The 19,023-nt window shown below is 51.5% G+C and overlaps 1 long non-coding RNA gene across 1 annotated transcript; it reads right to left on the bottom strand.

Moving 5' to 3' along the window:
- Positions 1–355: 355 nt before the first annotated feature.
- On the bottom strand, positions 356–3,045 carry LOC120394577. The gene is made up of 3 exons (XR_005592346.1): positions 3,018–3,045; positions 1,528–1,821; positions 356–443 (listed from the first exon to the last, which is right to left on the bottom strand). It is a non-coding gene; the product is annotated as an uncharacterized LOC120394577 (long non-coding RNA).
- Positions 3,046–19,023: the final 15,978 nt, after the last annotated feature.

Here is a 19,023-nt window from a genome sequence, read left to right as displayed (position 1 = left end):
TAGATTTTGAAAACTGATTAACTTCAGTGTTTGGATTTTCAGGGGTTTGTTATTTAATTGTCTGTTCACCCTTCTGTCCCGTGATGCTGAGTTGCTGGGCAGGGCTGAGATGGGATACGGACACACACAAAGACACACACACGCCTTACCGGTGACACTGAGGTGCTGGGCAGGGCTGAGCTGGGATCTGGTCACCTGGTTCTTGCTGCCCTTGATCTCGTACCCACAGGAGTAATTCCCAGAGCTGCCCCGAGACACCACATGGTCATAGTCGTAGGTGAGTTTCCCCAATAAGCTCCTCTGGGACGAAACTTCCTCCCCGTCCTTAAAGAAGACGATGCGGGTGGCCAGGGCCCAGGAAAACACAGAGCACTGGAGTCGCACAGAGTCCCCCGGCCGGGCGGACGTCTGGCTCAGGTAGAGGGTGGGGGCAGGGAGAGCACCTGGGTAGGGGAATGGGTCACAGCTGTCAGTGGGGTTTTGGTGGTGCCCAGTGTTCTTGATGGGGCAGAAGGTAAACGGCAGGTGGGTCTGTGCCACGTCTGGGATGGAGGCTCTGATTCCAGCCCAGCTGGGCAGATGGGGGGACGAGCTCTCTCCAGGGCCCAGGCACTTTATTCCCTGGGATCACTGGGGTTATGTAAGAGCCTAAGGGCTCAGCCGGGCTGGGTTCCCATTGTTGGGTCCTGCACACTCTCCTAGAAAAAGAGGCCCTGGCGTGGGCACTCCCCTGACATAGCTGGGGCAGTACAGCTGGGAGAGAGGCAGCCATTGGCCATTGAGAGCTGTCTAGGGCCTGGCCAACACCTTGGCCTGCCGGCGCAGCCCATGCAGTGAAGACCACTCACTGCCCAAGGGAGCTCATCAGCCAACAGCCAAGGAGCTGTGCCCAGTCCCTAAGCCCTCCGGCGTCTGCTCTACCATCCTCCTTCTCCTTCTGTCCCTCCCACCCTTGAGGCCCCAAGCTGGCACGAGGGTACCAGGAGCAATTCCAGGCCCAGGCTAAGGGAAGATCCTGGAGCAGCAAAAGGGAGAAGAGCCCCCTTTCCTGGGAATCACCAGGGTGATGGGACCCTGCTCTGAACTCACACGTGAATTGCTGCCGCCACTGGGTAGATCAATATCTGCCTGTCACCTTCCCCACCCCAGCGGTGCCCCCTGCTGCTGCCTTGGCTGGCAGCATCTCCTGCCCCTGCTGCTCAGGCAGCCAGGAAACAAGTGTGGCCATGACCAAAAGCTACAACCTGGCTCCACCAGAGCTGGACGGGACACAGAGTCACTGGGAGCGGCTCTCTGGCCATACGGGAGCTCAGCCTGGGTGATCTAATGGTCCCTTTTGGCCATTCCCTCTTGAAAGCCCTGGTCCTTGCTCTGCCATTCACCCATCACCACCACCACCTTCTCGGGGTGCTGAGTTGCTGGGCAGGGCTGAGCTGGGATATGGACACACACACACACACACACACACGCACACGCACACGCACACGCACACGCACACGCACACGCACACGCACGCACGCGCCTTACCGGTGATGATGAGGTGCTGTGGAGGGCTGAGCTGGGACCTGATCACCTGGTTGTCATTGTCCTTGATCTCGTACCCGCAGGAGTAATTCCCGGAACTGCCCCCAGATATTGCATGGTCAGAGTTGTAAGTGAGTTTCCCCAATAAGCCCCTCTGGGATGAAACCTCCTCCCCGTCCTGACAGAAGACGATGCGGGTGGCTAGGAGCTGGGAGATCACAGAGCACTGGAGCTGCACGGATTCCCCCGGCTTCACAGACGTCTGGCTCAGGTAGAGAGTGGGGGCAGGGAGAGCACCTGGGAAGGAGAATGGGTCACAGCTGTCAATGGGACAGGAGGAAAATGGCAGGGGCAAAGTGCCACCTCTTGGTTGGAGACTCTGATTCCAGCCCAGCTGGGGCAGTACGGCCCAGAGAGAGGTGACCCTTCTGCGAGGCCGGCCACTGGCTGTTGGGGGCTCTCTAGGGGACCCCTAACACCTTCTGCCCTGCCTCGGCAGCCCATGCATTGAAGAACAGTTGCTGCTGCAGGGAGCTCCGCAGGGGACAGAGAAGGAGCTGTGTCCAGAGCCTAACTGCTCCGACATCTACTCTAACATCCTCCCTGTTCTTTTGCTCTTTGCACCCCGCAGCCACCAGCCGGCACAGGGGAAAACGGGGTCTATTCCAGGCCTGGCTAAGACAAGGTCGTGGAGCAGTGGCAGGGAGAGGATCCCCCTTTCCTGGGAATTGCCAGGACAATAGGACCCAGCTCTGAATTCACAGGGGAATTGCTGCTATTGCTGGGTAGGTCAATATCTGCCTGCCACCTTCCCCATCCCAGTGGTGCCCCCTGCTGGTGCCTGGCTGGCAGCATCCCCTGCCTCTGCTGCTCAGACAGTCAGCAAAGAAATGAGGCCATGACCAAAAAAATACATCCCGTCTCAGCCAGCCCCTGCTGGGCTGGACACAGGGCCGTTGGGCGCAGCTCCCTGGCCCGGGTCATGCGGGAGCTCAATCTGGGTGAGCTAATGATCCCTTCTGTCTGTACCCTCTTGAAAGTCCCTTGCCCGGCCAGGTTGAGTGTTGACAACGCTGCTGATATTGAAGGACAAGGTGCAGGCTGCATCCTGGGGGCGGAGCTTCAGAGACAACCCTGCGGCCGCAAGGGACTAGGAGCTGGTGCCATGGGAAGGTAAAATCCCTTGGGGTCAGAGCTGTGTTCTCTGCTTCCCAGGGCCAGTGCCCTGCAGATGGGCCATAGATGTGACTCTCCATCTGCATTTCACACTGGCCTCAGGTCACAGGAGAGAGGGATCAGGGCAGGGAGGGACCAGCCAGGAGACCTGCATCCCACTCAGATCCCACGGAGCCCCATCCGCCTTCCAGTGCCATTGGCACTGGCACTGCACTGAACTGAACAGGACATGGCCCAAGGGGTGGTGGCTAGATGCCCTGGAGAGGGTGGGGTATATGCCATGGGTAGATTGGGGACAGACAGACAGGTGGACTCACCGGGAGCTGAGCAGATCTCCTGGCTGCTGGGACCCAGCGCTGGGAACAGAAAGGTGACGTGTTCAGTGCCAGGATAGAATCACCCCTGCTGTGAGACGCCCTGAATAGCTGATAGGGTCTGTGCTCCCCCCATGGTCCCCGCTCCTGAGGTAACAGTGCCTCCTGCAGAGACGGGTGGGCTCTGGGTCTGTAACACACCGCATCGCCCTCCCCAGCCCTGTGCACTGGATGGGATTCACATGCAGGCACCTGGGAACCAAGGCCCCACATCTCTCTTCATCACAGAGGAGCCTGGGGCCTGGTTCCAGTCCCACCCATCCCACCAGGATGGGTGGGGCTGGAACCTGCCTGCTCCATGAGACTCTGCCAGGCACTATGCAGAGCTCTGTGAGGCCCATGTGGGTGGCCTGGAGGGTTCCCATGCCCCCGGGGGATCAGCACTGAGTGACTCTGCACAGGGCTCTGCTAACAGCCCAGCATTGCCTATGTTCATCCCCAGACCCATTAACTGAGCTCAGCCCCTCACTTTCCCAGCAGAGCCTGCATCAGGGAACACGCTATGGCCAGACAAAGGGTCGGGCCCAGACCTGATAGGTACATTTGAGAGTAAGGCCCAAAGCAGAACCCTCAATCCCAACCCCCTCTCACTGGTAACAGAAGCAGAGCCCAGCCTGGATCCTAGCTCAGTGTCTCTGGCCCCTCAGTAACACTGACTCTTGGCAAACTCCAGTGAGAAAGGAGGCAGCAGTTTCTCCCCGTGTGGGGGATTAACCCCTGGCACCAGCTCCCCAGGGAAGAGGGAGAATCACAGCCAGGCCGGAGGCCTTTCTGGGAGATGCTTTAGTCAAACACAAGTGACTGGGCTCAGTGCAGGGGAGCTGGGGAAAATTCTCAGCTCTGGACTGTCAGGTGGTGAGATTGGATGGGCTAATCGTCCCTGCTGGCCTTAAACTCTGTGAAGCTGCGATTGTAGCCCCAGCGTGGGCTGACTGCTAGCCCTGGCCCATCCCCAGCACCGAGCGCTGGCCCTGTGCTGGTTTGGGACAGTCCCATTCCCTTAAACATCGCAACAGCGCAGTATACTCAACCTGCTATGAATTAGCATAGGGTTCCTGGATACTCACCGGGAAGCAAGAGGCACAGAGACAGGATCATCAGGGCGGTAGGATGGCTTCTGCTGCTGATGGGGCCAGGAGGGGACAATCCACCGTCACTCCCTGCTCCCACCTGCCCGCTCTGCTCTGTCTGACTTCCAGAGAAGGGAAGCTCCAGGCTCTCTCTCTGCTCTGATCTGCCCCCGTCTGCTTCCCAGGGTTGGATACTCCACCCAGTCCCGCTCCCTGCTCCCAGTTTCCTGGGGTCTTTAGTGCTCAGGCAGCAGAGATGCTGCAGCCTCTCTCTGATCTTTTCTGTCCCCTCCTCAGGTCTGATATTCGTCATCGCTCCCCATTTCCTGCCCCACACCGCCCCCCTTCCCTGCCCCGACCGCAGTGTCTCCATTTAGGGCTGTAAGATTTAGAACTGAAGGAGCCTAGTTTGCTTGTTTGAGTTTAAACATATCACTGAGGAAACACCTCTCATCCCATCTCACTGCCTGGAGTCCGAGACACCCCTCCGGGAAGCCAAACACCAGAAGGCCTCAAGGGAAATCCGTTAGGAGCACAAGGCAGGGCAGTTTTGCAGAGTAACTTTTCATAGTCCTTGATGCTGAAGTGGATTGTCCTGGAATGGTGGCTGGGCACATTTTACCCCTGAGATGGAGTCAGCTCTGCAGAGCAGCTGGACAGGGGCTGTTTGGGAGAGCTCAGATGCTCAGGTGAGGGTCAGAGGAGAACAATGTGAAACTCCCTGTTAGAAACAGTGCCCAGAAGTCAGCAGGGTGGAAAAAGGGAAATATTTTTTTTTAAATAATTGTTTTACATCTTTTTGTTTTAAAAAAAATTTATTTACATTTTTTCCCTGTTTACCCCCTTCTCTTGGTGACAACATGGTAAAAATGTAGGGAGGAGAAATCTAAAACTTGAAAACTTTTTTAAAAATCTCTACAAAATGGGTTGTTTAAATGAAAATGTTAATTGTTTTTTAATTTTGTTTTTACAAACCTCCCAAAACTGTTTTAATTTTGTCTTTGAAAAAAATGGAAACTTTGGAAAAAAGAAAATGTTTGACAAAAACTCACTTAAAAATGCTGCAAAACGTCTGTTAGGCCTGGTCCACACTAGGACTTTAATTCGAATTTAGCAGCGTTAATTCGAATTAACCGTGCACCCGTCCACACCAGGAAGCCATTTAATTCGACCTAGAGGGCTCTTTAGTTCGAATTCGGTACTCCACCCCGATGAGGGGAGTAGCGCTAAATTCGACATGGCTATGTCGAATTAGGCTAGGTGTGGATGCAAATCGAACTTACTAGCTCCGGGAGCTATCCCACACTGCACCACTCTGTTGACGCTCTGGACAGCAGTCCGAGCTCAGATGTTCTGATCAGCCATACAGGAAAAACCCCGGGAAAATTTGAATTCCTTTTCCTGTCTGGCCAGTTTGAATCTCATTTCCTGTGTGGACGTCGTGGCGAGCTCAGCAGCACTGGCAGCGATGCAGAGCTCTCCAGCAGAGGTGTTCATGCAATCTCAGAGTAGAAAGAGGGCCCCAGCATGGACTGACTGGGAAGTCTTGGATCTGATCGCTGTGTGGGGCGATGAGTCTGTGCTTTCGGAGCTGCGCTCCAAAAAACGGAATGCAAAGACCTACGAGAAGGTCTCCAAAGCCATGGCACTCAGAGGATACAGCCGGGATGCAACGCAGTGCTGCGTGAAAATCAAGGACCTGAAACAAGGCTACCAGAAGACCAAAGCGGCAAACGGATGCTCCGGAGCCCAGCCCCAGACATGCCACTTCTACGAGGCACTGCATGCCATTCTCGGTGGGTCTGCCACCACTGCCCCACCAGTGACCGTGGACTCTGAGGATGGAATAGTGTCGACGGGCAGTTCCTCGGCGATGTTCGCCGATGGGGAAGATGAGGAAGGGTTTGTGGACGACGAGGCAGGCGACAGCGCTTACAATACTGCTTTCCCTGACAGCCAGGATCTCTTCATCACCCTCACAGAGATCCCCTACCAACCCTCCCCGGCCGTTAACCCGGACTCTGAATCAGGGGAAGGATCAGTCGGTAAGTGCTATAAAAATTTAAACATTTATTTTTTAACAAACCAGGAATAAAAACTATATAAAAAGAAGGTCGATGCATATAAGGATCGAACAGTAATCCTCCTGGGACAGTTCTATGAAGCTCTCTGACAGGTACTCGAAAGGCCTCCGCAGGAGGTTCCTGGGGAGAGGTGCCTTGTTGGGTGCTCCGTGGAAGCACACTCTTCCGCGCCAGGCCATCAGGAGGTATAATGGGAGCATCGCCTCAACCAGCATGGCAGCATAGGGCCCTGGTCTGTGCAGGGATTCACGCAGCATTCGCTCTCTGTTTCTCCTGGAGACCCGCCTCAGGGTGATCTCACTCGGCGACTGCTGCATCTAATTAGGGGAATTACTTCAATGTTACTATTGTGAATGCTTGACTTTTCCTTTGCATAACAATGACCATCGTTTAACAGCCACGTGTTGTAGGCTGCAGAGGAAAAGCATACAGGGATCTTTCCCGGGGACAGCTGCGAGGGGCTGGAACAGGGTCAGACTTTATGCTTTCCAGATTGCCTGCAGCAGGAGGGCACTGCAATCCATTAACTGTTAAGCAGCCTAAAGTTTACGGCTTACCAGGCCTGGCTGCTACACGGATTCTGCTGTCCTGCCCCGCTTGTCCGATCTCCAGTGCAAGACCCCAGGCAATGAAAGCGAATACCGAAAATTCGAACTTGTCCTGAGAGCACATGAGATTAGGTGCCCTGTATGGTCTTGTTCACAGAAACTGAGTAGACTGTGTTCAGTGTTCGCAAACATGTATCTTTGGAAGGAAATCACTTCCTTTTTCCCATCACACAGCTGCGGCTCTTTCCCGAACTGCCCCGGCATCCCCCTCACAGAGGCTGGCGCAGATTAGGCGGCGAAAGAAAAAGACTCGGGACGAGATGGACGCTGAACTGATGGCCTGCTCCAGAGCCGAGGCGGCCCAGCAGAGCCAGTGGAGGGAGACCCTCTCTCAGCAGCAGCGCTCACACAGCGAACGGGAGGACAGGTGGCGGCAGGAAGACCAGCAGGCGACTCAAACACTGCTTGGACTAATGAGGGAGCAAACGGACACGCTCCGGCGCCTTGTGGATGTTCTGCAGGACCGCAGGCAGGAGCAGAGAGCCCCCCTGAACTGTATCTGCAACCGCCCTCCCCTGCCACAAAGTCCTGTCCCCCCCTCACCCAAAATCACAAGAAGGAGGGGCGCTAGGGGCCATGAAAACTGTCACTCCACCCCAGCAGAGCGCTCATGTACCAAACAGCTCTCATTCCCTAAAGTATGAGAATTGCTTCCCTTCCTGGCTCACCCGATCCCAAATCCCAGTTGCATCCCCCAACTGTGTACCTGAGTATTAAAAATGGTTTGCTGTTCATTACTGTTTCCATCATGTTTCTTTGCAGAAGACTTTGTGTGAAGGGTGGGGGAGGGGTTTGTTAATTGCATAGGACAGCCACCATTAATAGGGTACAGATCAACAGCAGGTCACACACAGAGTGCAGTCACTAGGCACCCGGGTCACTGTGCGAGGTGTCTGCTGCCCCAGGTCAGTCTGGGAGGTGTATGTTGCCCCAGGGTCCGAGCGCCTGGCATCCACAAATGGCAAGGCAGGCTGCCCTTACCATGCCCTTCCACCCTAGCCATGAACCTCTCCAATGCCCTGAGCCCCAGCCAGAGCCATCATCCACCCACACCCACCCTTCCCACACACCCCTCACCCCTTCCTGCAAACCCACCCCTTCCTGCACACCCTCCGGTAACCGTCCTCCCCCCAGAGACCACTGTAGGAGCAGGAGCCTGTCAGTCCTCGACTGTAGAAGCGGTATGTACATCACTCCACACCGTACCCACCACAGTCCGCGTCCCTGTTGTAACCCTTGAACGAGAATTCGTTAGTAAAGAAAACTTTGTTAATTAAAAATGTTCCAATAACTTTATTTTTAAACGTCTGTTGGAAGGGGGGAAACCTGGTGAACGGGGTATGTAACCGCTGAAAAAAGACAATAGTAACTGAAACAGGGGCAGGTTCAGCTTCTGTGTAAAGAGACTGGACAGTCATAGGTTACCCTGCTCTCTGAGGAACCTAGCTTTCAAAGCCTCCAGATGCACAGCGCTTCCCGCTGGGCTCTTCTAATCGCACAGGTGTCTGGCTGAGCGTAATCAGCAGCCAGGCGATTTTCCTCAACCTCCCATCCTGCCATAAAGGTCTCCCCCTTGCTCTCACAGAGATTGTGGAGCACACAGCAAGCTGTAATAACAATGGGGATATTGGTTTCGCTGAGATCCGAGCGAGTCAGTAAGCTCCTCCCCTTGAGACGTCCGAAAGCACACTCCACCACCATTCTGCACTTGCTCAGCCGGTAGTTGAAGACTTCCTTGTCACTGTCCAAGGCGCCTGTATAGGGCTTCATGAGCCAGGGCATTAGCGGGTAGGCTGGGTCCCCAGGGATCACTGTAGGTATCTCCACATCCCCAACAGTTATTTTGTGGTCCGGGAAGAAACTACCTTCCTGCAGGCGTCTAAACAGACCAGAGTTCCTGAAAACACGCGCGTCATGAACCTTGCCCGGCCACCCGACGTAGATGTTGGTAAAACATCCCCTATGGTCCACCAGTGCTTGCAGCACCATTGAAAAGTAGCCCTTTCGGTTAATATACTGGCTGGCCTGGTGGGCCGGTCCCAGGATAGGGATGTGAGTGCCATCTATAGCCCCACCGCAGTTTGGGAATCCCATCGCAGCGAAGCCATCTATGACGACCTGGACGTTTCCCAGGGTCACTACCTTTGAGAGCAGTAGCTCAACGATTGCGTGGGCTACTTGCATCACAGCAACCCCCACGGTAGATTTGCCCACGCCAAAGTGGTTCGCTACTGACCGGTAGCTGTCTGGCGTGGCAAGTTTCCAGAGGGCTATGGCCACTCGCTTCTGCACAGTCAGGGCTGCTCGCATCCGGGTGTCCTGGCACTTCAGGGCAGGGGACAGCAAGTCACACAGTTCAAGGCAAGTGCCCTTACGCATCCTGAAGTTTCGCAGCCACTGTGATTCATCCCAGACCTGCAGCACTATGCGGTCCCACCAGTCCGTGCTTGTTTCCTGGGCCCAGAATCGCCGTCCCATAGCATGAACGTGACCCATTGCCACCATGATCTCCACGGCGCGGGATCCCGTGCTTTCTGAGAGGTCTGTGCCACTCTGACACTTCATGTCCTCACAGAGCTGCCGGAGCCTCCTCGCCCGATTTCTCAGCAGCTGACTGTGGAAGAGGTGGACGATAAGGTGCGAGGAGTTGACAACGGCCATAAGTGCAGCGATGATCGCAGCGGGCTCCATGCTCGCAGTGCTGTGGCATCCGCGCTGTCACTGACCAGAAAAGTGCGGTAACAGATTTCCCGCCGGCGCTTTCAGGGAGAGAGGGCGGGAGTGACGGTTGAATGCCAACAGTTACCCAAAACCACCCTCAACACATTTTTCCCCCAGCAGGCATTGGGGGCTCTACCCAGCATTCCAATGGGCAGCGGGGAGTGCGGGAACTGTGGGATAGCTTCCCACAGTGCACCGCTTCCAAAGTCGACGCTTGCCCCGTTAGTGTGGACTCACAAAGTCGAATTAGTGTCCTTAGTGTGGATACACAAATTCGACTTCATAAGGTCGAATCCACAAATTCGACCTAACTTAAATCGAACTACTCTTGTAGTGTAGACATACCCTTAGTCTATAAGGTGCCACAGGATTCTTTGCTGCTTTTACTTAAAAATCTGTCCTTTTTAGATCACAGCATTGTGGTGGCTCAGCCCAGAGTGATCCCCGGGGCTGTGGGTCAGGCTGAGCTGCTGGCACATTGGATGGCAGCTGGGCCCTGCTTGTAGCTCAGACAATGCTGCCCAGAAAGGGCCTGCTACGAAGCCTCTTAGTGTCAATGGAAAAACTCCACTGACCTCACTGGCCTGGGGGATCAGGCCCCTGTGTGAGAGGGTTGGCTCTTGTGATAGAGAAATGGCTCCGGAGCTTTCACTTGGAGTGTCCCCAACCCAGACCCGCCACAAAAATAAGAACAAGGAACGTCTCCACTATGGGAGAGTCAAGGGGAGGTTAATAACGGGATCATGAACAGTGCATAGCAGGATGTAAAGAAGGGGAATTTACACCCGCCTCTCCAGTCAGAGCTGCAAATGCAGTTGAGAAGCAAAAGCATCTGCAGAGTAAGTTCCCTCTGCTGCACAAACCCTGCTGCTGCCTCACTGCACAGACCCTGAAAGATGCAGAGAGACGGCTCCACACAGGGAAGAAATGACCAGGGCTCCTCTCTAGGCTAGAGCTTTAACAGAGACTTGAAGGGAATCAGCTGCACAGAGCCTGTGATGAGAGAGAGATGAACTGTCGATAGATAGAAGGCTATGTATGGGGGTAGAGACATAAACAGAGGGTGCAGAGGGGATAGAAAGATACAATATTAATTTAAAATTCCATGCTTGGTTTATCACATGGTCAAGCACAAAGACCAAGACTTTCAGAAACTATTAGGGATTTGGGGATCCCAATTTAGGCCTCTTAAAGGGCTGATTTCCAGCAGGTGGGGCCTCAGTGCAGTCTGCGTATCACCCCTTAAGGTCTCCCAGTGGTTAGTTTGGAAAGCTTGGCCAGCAGTGCTTGCACCAATTATGCATGTGCCAAAATTGTGTGTGAAACAAGCTGTAGGGGTGTGAGAGGCTGTGTCCCCATGGCCCAGTCTATCCTTGGCCCTCGGAAGAGACTGCAATCAAGGGCGATCAGTGCCAGTTGTGATGGGGATTTTGTGATAAAGCTCTTCTGGCACAACCACACTGTGCGGACGCTGATGGCCAGTCCAGTTCTCAGCTGCCCCGACATTCCCTGTGGGATGAATATTGATCATTTCCTGCTGAGGTAACAAATGCAGCTGTGTGAAAGCTGTGGGCAGCGCTGATATGTTCCCAAAGCAGATGGACTTGACCCAGCACCTGCTCCCATGAACCACACAACTCCTGCCTCTGTAGTACTTCCTGGGAAGTTAACTGGTATCAGGCCAGGGGTGAATTTATGCTGCTCCAGTTATACCAGTGTAAGTCCCAGTGCACACCTGGATTGTGGTGTAAGATAACTTTTTTCTGGTTTATCTTAGCTTGTTTTGAAAGCGGTATAAATGACAAGGCATAATTTTTTAATGATCAGGATAATTAACCATTGGGAAAAACTTACCATGGGCTCTTGTGGATTCTCCATATTGGCAGTTTTTAAATCAAATGTGGATTTTTTTCTTAAAGACATGCTCTACTTCAAACTGGAATTGTTTGGGGGGAGTGTGACATTCTGTACCTCAAAGCAGCCCCTGGAACCCCAATATTCAGCACTATCATACAGTGATGCTATGTTTTGTACAAAGTGTGCCTTGTGGGGTGTCATTTTAAAAGGCTTGATTTGTAGAACATTAACAACCTGTTGGATTGTATGTGCTATCGCTGTATGTGAAGTTATGAAGTATTGCTATATGTGCTATTGAAATATGTTATGAGCTTGGGAGATGCCCAAAGCCAGCCTTTCAGTAGGGACAGAGGAGCAGCCATCATTGACCAGACAGGCATGAATGGCTCAAGACCCAATCCACTATCTCAGAGATTTCTCGGAGAAGGCAAGTAGACCATGAGGGTGAACTAACCCACATCACAACAAGGATCTTTCTAGCAGCTAGAAGAAAGTATAAAAGAGAGAGAGTGACATCACCACTTGTCCTCTCCCCACCCCACCATCTCAACACCTGGAAGAACACCTGGAAGACAAAGACTTTGAACTGGGGAAGTTTGGGTCCATGTATTGAGGAACTAGAACCTGCTTGTACCATCTGTTAGGGCAAGGCAGTGCTTGATTCAAATCTTGCTTAATCTGTTTAAGTTAAAATTTAGACCTCAAATTTATTTTTGTTTCTTAAGTAACCAGCTCTGATCTCTATGGCTGCTACTTACAATCACTTAAAATCTATCTTTCTGTAGTTAATAAATCTGTTTTATATTTTACCTAAAACAGTGTGTTTTGGTTGAAGTACTTAGGAAATCTCATCTGAGACTACAAATGTGTTCTCTCCACATCAAGGGAGGGGTGAGCTAGGTAATGAACTTGCACTGGCCAGGCTTCTGACCAGGGCAAGAGGGCACGGTTCTGGGGTGCAAGACTGGGGAGCTGGGGGGAGTTGGCTGGAGCTTGCCTATTGATGGTTCATGAGTGGCTGGGAGATCATTCATGTAACACAGCTGGGGGTTTCCCTGCATGTGGAAGGCTGTGTAAATGCAGCACCTGCCAGAGGCTTGGAGCTTGACATCAGCATCAGTGTGCGAAACAGCTCGGGTTGGTGGGTCAGTGGGCTCAGTGGTCCCACAGTCTATGCTGCACCCCAGGGACCCCATCAGATGGAGTTTTCTGGCCTGGGTTATACAGAAGATCAGACTAGATGATTACAGAGGTCCCCTGTGGCATTCGAATCTATGAATACACCTGACAAAGGCTCTGATTCCACAATAAGAGTGTCTCCATGGGAGTTTTACCAGCAAAGCTAGAGTGGTTTAATTATATAGATAAATTTCCCTGTGTATAGGATCCCTAGGATAAACAGTTTTTCTCATCAATGCTCTGCCCATCCTTGTACACCCCATATCACTGTAGTATCTAAGCCTCACACAGTCATTAATGGGGTTTATCCTCATGCACTTCTGAGAGGTAGAGAAGTTCATCCTCATTTCACAGATGGGGAAACTGAGGCACAGACACCGATGAAGTGACTGAGCCCAGGACACACAGGAATTCACAGCTGAGTGAGAGATTGAAGCAATGGCTTGTGATCCCCCATCCCCTGCCCTAGACACTAGATCATTCTTCACTCAGACCCCAGCCCTACCAAAGCCTGGTTGACAATGACCAGCCTTGTACTTGCCTGGAAGGCCAATGACCCTGGGTTATGTCAGCCAAAGAGGGGAAGAGCCTGGATGGGAAGGGACTGGGAAACAGGGAAAACATCAGAGACACAAGCTGGGAAATCTGCCGCAAAGGATTTAATTGATCTCAGGTACCGTGAGCAGTGGCCCCTGCTCAGTGACTCTCTGCACCTACAGTCCAGCTGCTCCATGCACCTGCGCAGGGAGGGAACCACAGGACAAGCTGACAGAACCCTGAGTATCTACAGAGTCTCCTGTGCAGATGCTTCTTCCCCAACCCAGCAGTGAGCTCTCCCCAGCCTGACCCAAGCTAGCAGCCCAGCAGGGTGGGGGTGTATCACATGCTGTGATGTGGGATTGAAGAACCTGCTCTCACAATGTTATTTTTGTCCTCACATATTAACTTGCCTCATTCTCTTGCTCTATCTCCATTTAGTCTGTTCTCTGAGGTTTCCAGGGCAGTTTATTTTTATAGTTGTACATTTAAAGGCCAGAAGTGACCAATGGGACCATCTAGTCAGAGCGTCTGCACAGCCCAGGTCAGAGCTGTCTGGTAGAAGGAGGCGTCCCCTCTCAGTTTAAAGACTCCAAACCAGCTCCCATTTCTGAACACTAAGAGGACAGTCACTGATCAGTGCAAGAGGGGACATGGGGGAGGGGAGATGCTGGACTGGGACAGAGCAACTGGAGATGGGTCCTGAGGTTTAGCTCCAGCTGTGGGTCCTAATCTGACCTTCCCCAGAGCTTGGGGCTGTGGACTTGGGGTTCCGGTTTGGGTTTATTATAGAGACAGCCCCAGGCCACACAGTTAGGATCTAAGCTCTCTCAACGTCTGGGTGTGGGGACTCTCCCTCTGAGACCAAAAGCGCAATAGGTACCACAAATGATGGTTCAAGCCTGACAAAGGAAGGGAAAAAGATGATTGATCTGGGCTGGCTGAGCCAGCTAACATTGAATGTGCAAGAGAGATAAGGTGAAGCTGTTGGACTTGGCATAGATTTCAGGAAGCGGAATGGAGCATACCCAAGGCCTGACACTGACAGACTGACTGAGCAGCTAGGCCAGGCCACAGACATGCCCAGCATAGACTTTGGCAAAGGCTGCTGCATCATGCTGGGAGGTTTAACACTCTAGTTAACAATATAACGCACAGCAGGTTGTCAGGCAGGGATCATGCTGTATGATACCAGACTGTACAGCACCATGCACACTAATGGCATTGAGGAAACAACACATTCACAGTGACGACTGTACCAGGGTAGGCTGGGAATTTTACATTAAGACCTTTTTTGGTAGAAAACTAAATGTTTTGTTTATTTTACTTATTTATTTGAGGCAGTCTCTGCTTTCTCTGAACATTTTTTATTTTTTGTTGGAAAATCAAAAGCCTCAAAATATTTTGGTTTTGGAACTTTTCAGCTATAATTTTTCAGTTTTAAGTTGCCAAAACCTGATATCCCTCTCCCGACTCCCCAGGTTTTCAGGTTATCAGTTTTCTGATGAAAAGTTAAAATTTTATCTCTGAAAATTACAATAAAAATTCATCAACATTTTCCACAGGCAAAACAATTCCACTTTCTGTCCTGCCCAATGTGTGCTATGTTGAAGCCCTCACTAGTCATAGGTGGAATCTGCCAGTGCTCTGTTCTGCCCTATATCCACAGGACTCCCCTGTGATCTCGTAGAGGTTAGTGCTCATTAGCCTGAAGGACTGGGTGATAAGTGTGGGAATGTTGGGAATCACAGAATCGTTGAGCTGAAGGAACCTCAAGAAATCATCAGGTCCAGCCCCCAGCACCGAGGCAGGACCAAGTAAACCTAGGCCATTCCTAACAGGGGGTTTGTCCAACCTGTTCTTTATACCCTTCAATGAGGGGATTCTACAACCACCCTTGAAAGCCTATTCCAGAGCTTAGCTACTCTTATGTTCAGAAAGTTTATCCTACTATGTAACCCAAACCTCTCTTGGAGCAGATTAAGCCCATTAGATGTTGTCCCAATTGGGGGAGGGATGGCTCAGTGGTTTGAGCATTGGCCTGCTAAACCCAGGGTTGTAATTCAATCCTTGAGGGGGCTATTTAGGGAACTGGGGTAAAAATGTGTCTAGGGATTAGTCCTGCTCTGAGCAGCAGATTGGACTAGATGACCTCCTGAAGTCTCTTCCAACCCTGATATTCTATGATTCAGTGGGTCTGAGAGCAATTGATCACCATCCTCTTTATAACAGTCCTGAACATGTTTGCAGGCTGTTATCAGGTCCCCACTGAGTGTTCTTTTCTCAAGACTAAACATGCCCAGCTTTTTTAAGGTCAGGTTTTCTAAACCTTTGATCTTTTTGTTGTTCTCCTCTGGACTCTCCAATTTGTCCACATCTTTCCTAAAGTTTGATACCCAGAACTGGACAAAGTACTCCAGCTCAGATTCCACCAGCTCCGAGGAAAGCAGGACAATGACCTCCCATGTCTTATGTATGACTCTCCTTCTAATACATCACAGAATGACATTAGATTTTTTTGTGACTGCAGCACACAGTTGACTCATTCAGTTTGTGATCCACTGAGACCCCCAGATCCTTCTCAGCAGTATTTCAACCTAGCTAGTTATTCCCCATTTTGTAGTTGTACATTTCATTTTTCCTTCTTAAGAGAAGTACTTTGCACTTGTCTTTCTTGAATTTCATCTCATTTGATTTCAGACCAATTCTCCAATTTATCAAGGCCATTTTGAATTCTAATCCTGCCTCCAAAGTGCTTGCAACCCCTCCCAGCTTCTTGTCATCTGCAGATTTTAGATATAAGCAGGTCTGAATGAGCTCTCCCCTGACATCTAGTGATGATCTGGGGAAGAGGACTTCAGGAACCAACCTCATTTGCATGGGCTCACCCACGCTGCCTAGGTGCTCAGCATGTTGGGGCAGCTTTGTCCCAGTGAGCACTTTTGGCTGGTGTTGGATCACAAGTCATTTTGTTAGTGGGGGTGGTGATACTAAAGGGTTGTTATCCTTGTTGTGTGAATCAAGGGCAGTAGGACTGTGGGGACAGGTACTTGTACCTGGTGGTGTGAGCTTTATCTAAGGGTTCTAGACACCATTTCACCCTTCCTCCCTACACTGTGCAATAGCAGAGCTGATTATCATTTGAGAGTCTTGTCGCAGACCAATAGAACTGAAGTCACTGATAGCCAGACCTACCATTAGACCTGCTTTGGGACTGTGTGTCTGATGCAATATACTGCCCAGTCTGTGCTAGCAGTGAGGCTCCCACCTAACAGCTGAAATTACTGAGAACGATGTGAAGTGGTGGGACCTGAAGACATCCCCGACAGTGTGGAGCTGAGCAGCAGGTGGCTGGCAGGGTGGCTGATGGAGCTGAGTGAAGGGTCCAGCAGGGTGGCTGGTGGGGTGGCTGATGTAGAAGCGAACACCCAGGCAGTGGAGTGAGCAGGGTCCCCCCCCCACTCCGCTAAGGTGGGAGGTGAACTCCACAGATGCACCTGTGAACTCTGGGTCTTCACTGACCAAGGACAAGAACTGTGGGTGGGGTGAAGGGAGGGACACAGTAAAGCAACTTTTGGTGCTGGATTTAAGAACCTGAGGCAAAAGGACACTGCCCAATGTACTCTGAGGTGGGTGTTTTGCTCAGATGGTTTTAAGCTTATGAATTCTGCTTGTGGCGTTTTCCCAAGTTAATGCCAGGTTACTGTCCCCCTTTTAATCAAAAGTTTATTTTCTACACTCAGACTCTATACTGTGAGTGGGGAAGTTTTGCTTCTTAGAGGCACCCAAGAGGTGGTGTGTAATTGTCCCAGGTTACTACAAGGGGCCTGTAGACAAGTGTGGACTCACCCCTGCAGCGACTCCTGCTGGTCTGTCAGGGAATTAGCTCGTTCCAGCTCCAGAGCGCCCTCTGCAGGCCGGTGATCCACCTGTCCTCTGGCCCCCATGTCCCTCCCTGGACCCAGTGCCCTTTTATATGGGGTGCTGCCCCCTGGCAGTAACCCCCTCAGTCTTAGGGTCTCCCCTCCCTGGGGAACCCCCACCCACTATCCCCACCTTGCTGCAGTATCAGGCTACTGCCAGTCGTCATCTAGCCCTCCACACCCTGGGGCAGACTGCAGTATCAGCCACTCAGCACTGGCAAGGCTGGGTTTGGACCTGCTGCCTTGGCCTACCCTGGGCTGCCCTCTGCAACCCCCAGTACCTATTAGCCCAATGCTGGGCCACAGCCTGGGGCTTTCCAAGTTGGAGCTTCCCAGCTCCTCTGCCCTTTCCCCAGCCCTGCTCCTCTCAGGTACCCTCTGTCTAGCTCCCCATAGCCAGGCCCATCTCCCTCTACAGGAAGAGGGAAACTCACTATCTGCCCCTGGCTTCTCTGCCTTTATAGGGCCAGCTGAGTTTGTTTGGGGCATGGCCCCAGCTGCAACCACTTCCCCCAATCAGCCCAGCCTAAAGGCTGCTTTCTCCAGCCACTGCCCCCTCCCAGGGCTGTTTTTAACCCTTCAGGGCAGGAGTGGGGGTCCACCCCGCTACAGGGCCTCAAGTCGGTTCTGTGTTCTATTGTTGAAAAGGAACCCCTAGATATTGAACCCGGCCCCTTTTGCTGCCAACTCCAACCTGCAGAAGTGTTACATATAAGCATACTCTCCATTCCATTATCCCAGGACTGACTCATGTGGGATCCTGCTAGACATGTCTTCCCAGTTTGACAGTGAACCATTGATAACTATGCATGAATATATTCTATCCACCAGTTGTGCACCCACATTATAGTAATTTCATATAATAATTTCACTTTTACCTACTTTCCCTAGGGTGTCAAAAGCCTTACTAAAATCATGCTATACCCCATCAAAGGCTTCCCCCATCCCTAGCCATAACCATGTCAAAGAAAAGCAACAAAGAATCCTGTGGCACCTTATAGACTAACAGACGTTCTGCAGCATGAGCTTTCGTGGGTGAATACCCACTTCTTCAGACTTGCATCTGAAGAAGTGGGTATTCACCCACGAAAGCTCATGCTGCAGAACGTCTGTTAGTCTATAAGATGCCACAGGATTCTTTGTTGCTTTTACAGATCCAGACTAACACGGCTACCCCTCTGATACTTGACACCATGTCAAAGAAGGAAGGTAAGTTGGTTTGGCATGATTTTTTCTGTATAAATCTATGCTGGGTATTCCTTATAACCCTGTTATCCTCCAGGTGCTTATCACCTGATTGTTTAATAATTTGTTCCAGCATCATTGCAGGTATCAAAGTTAGGTTGGCTTGTCTATAACTCCCTGGGTCCTATTTGCTCTCCTTTTTAAAGATAGGTGCTATTGTAACACCAACAGACTCTGGTCGTTGGCAGGTGGGATCAATCCTGGAACCTCTGGAGCTAAATGTATGAGCCTTTACTGCGTGAGCTAAAAGCCACGTGTCCCTTAGCTAAGGCTGTAGCAGACTCATTAATCTGCTTTGTTATTGTACAGTTCAAAGCACACACTAGCTTGTTGCCATTCCCATGTCTGCTTTGTCTGCTTTTAGATTTGCACTGGTTGGTAACACCTTTATGGAAATGGCAAATGTTTTCCCCAACTTTAAAAAGGGCAAACTGAGGCAGTCAGACAGGAAAGGACTTAACAAAGCTCACACAGAGAGTCGCTAGCACAGCTGGGAATAGAACCCAGGAATCCACCAAGCCCTGGGCGTTAGCCCCAAGAGCCTTCTTCCCACCATTTACCATGGAAGCAAAATATAAGTGGGGGCTGGAATCTGTCTGGATTAAGATGCAGCTGTAGTTGCACCAGAGCTAGGGTTGTGTTAAAGACATTTCTGTTTTGACAGTGTGAATATCTTGTAGTTTTGAGTGAGTTTAAATAAAACAAAACCTGGGTTATAGTCTTTA

The sequence above is a fragment of the Mauremys reevesii genome, unplaced genomic scaffold (genome assembly GCF_016161935.1).
Source record: "Mauremys reevesii isolate NIE-2019 unplaced genomic scaffold, ASM1616193v1 Contig67, whole genome shotgun sequence".
Lineage (NCBI taxonomy): Eukaryota > Metazoa > Chordata > Testudines > Geoemydidae > Mauremys > Mauremys reevesii.
This window is presented reverse-complemented; position numbering and strand designations above follow the sequence as displayed.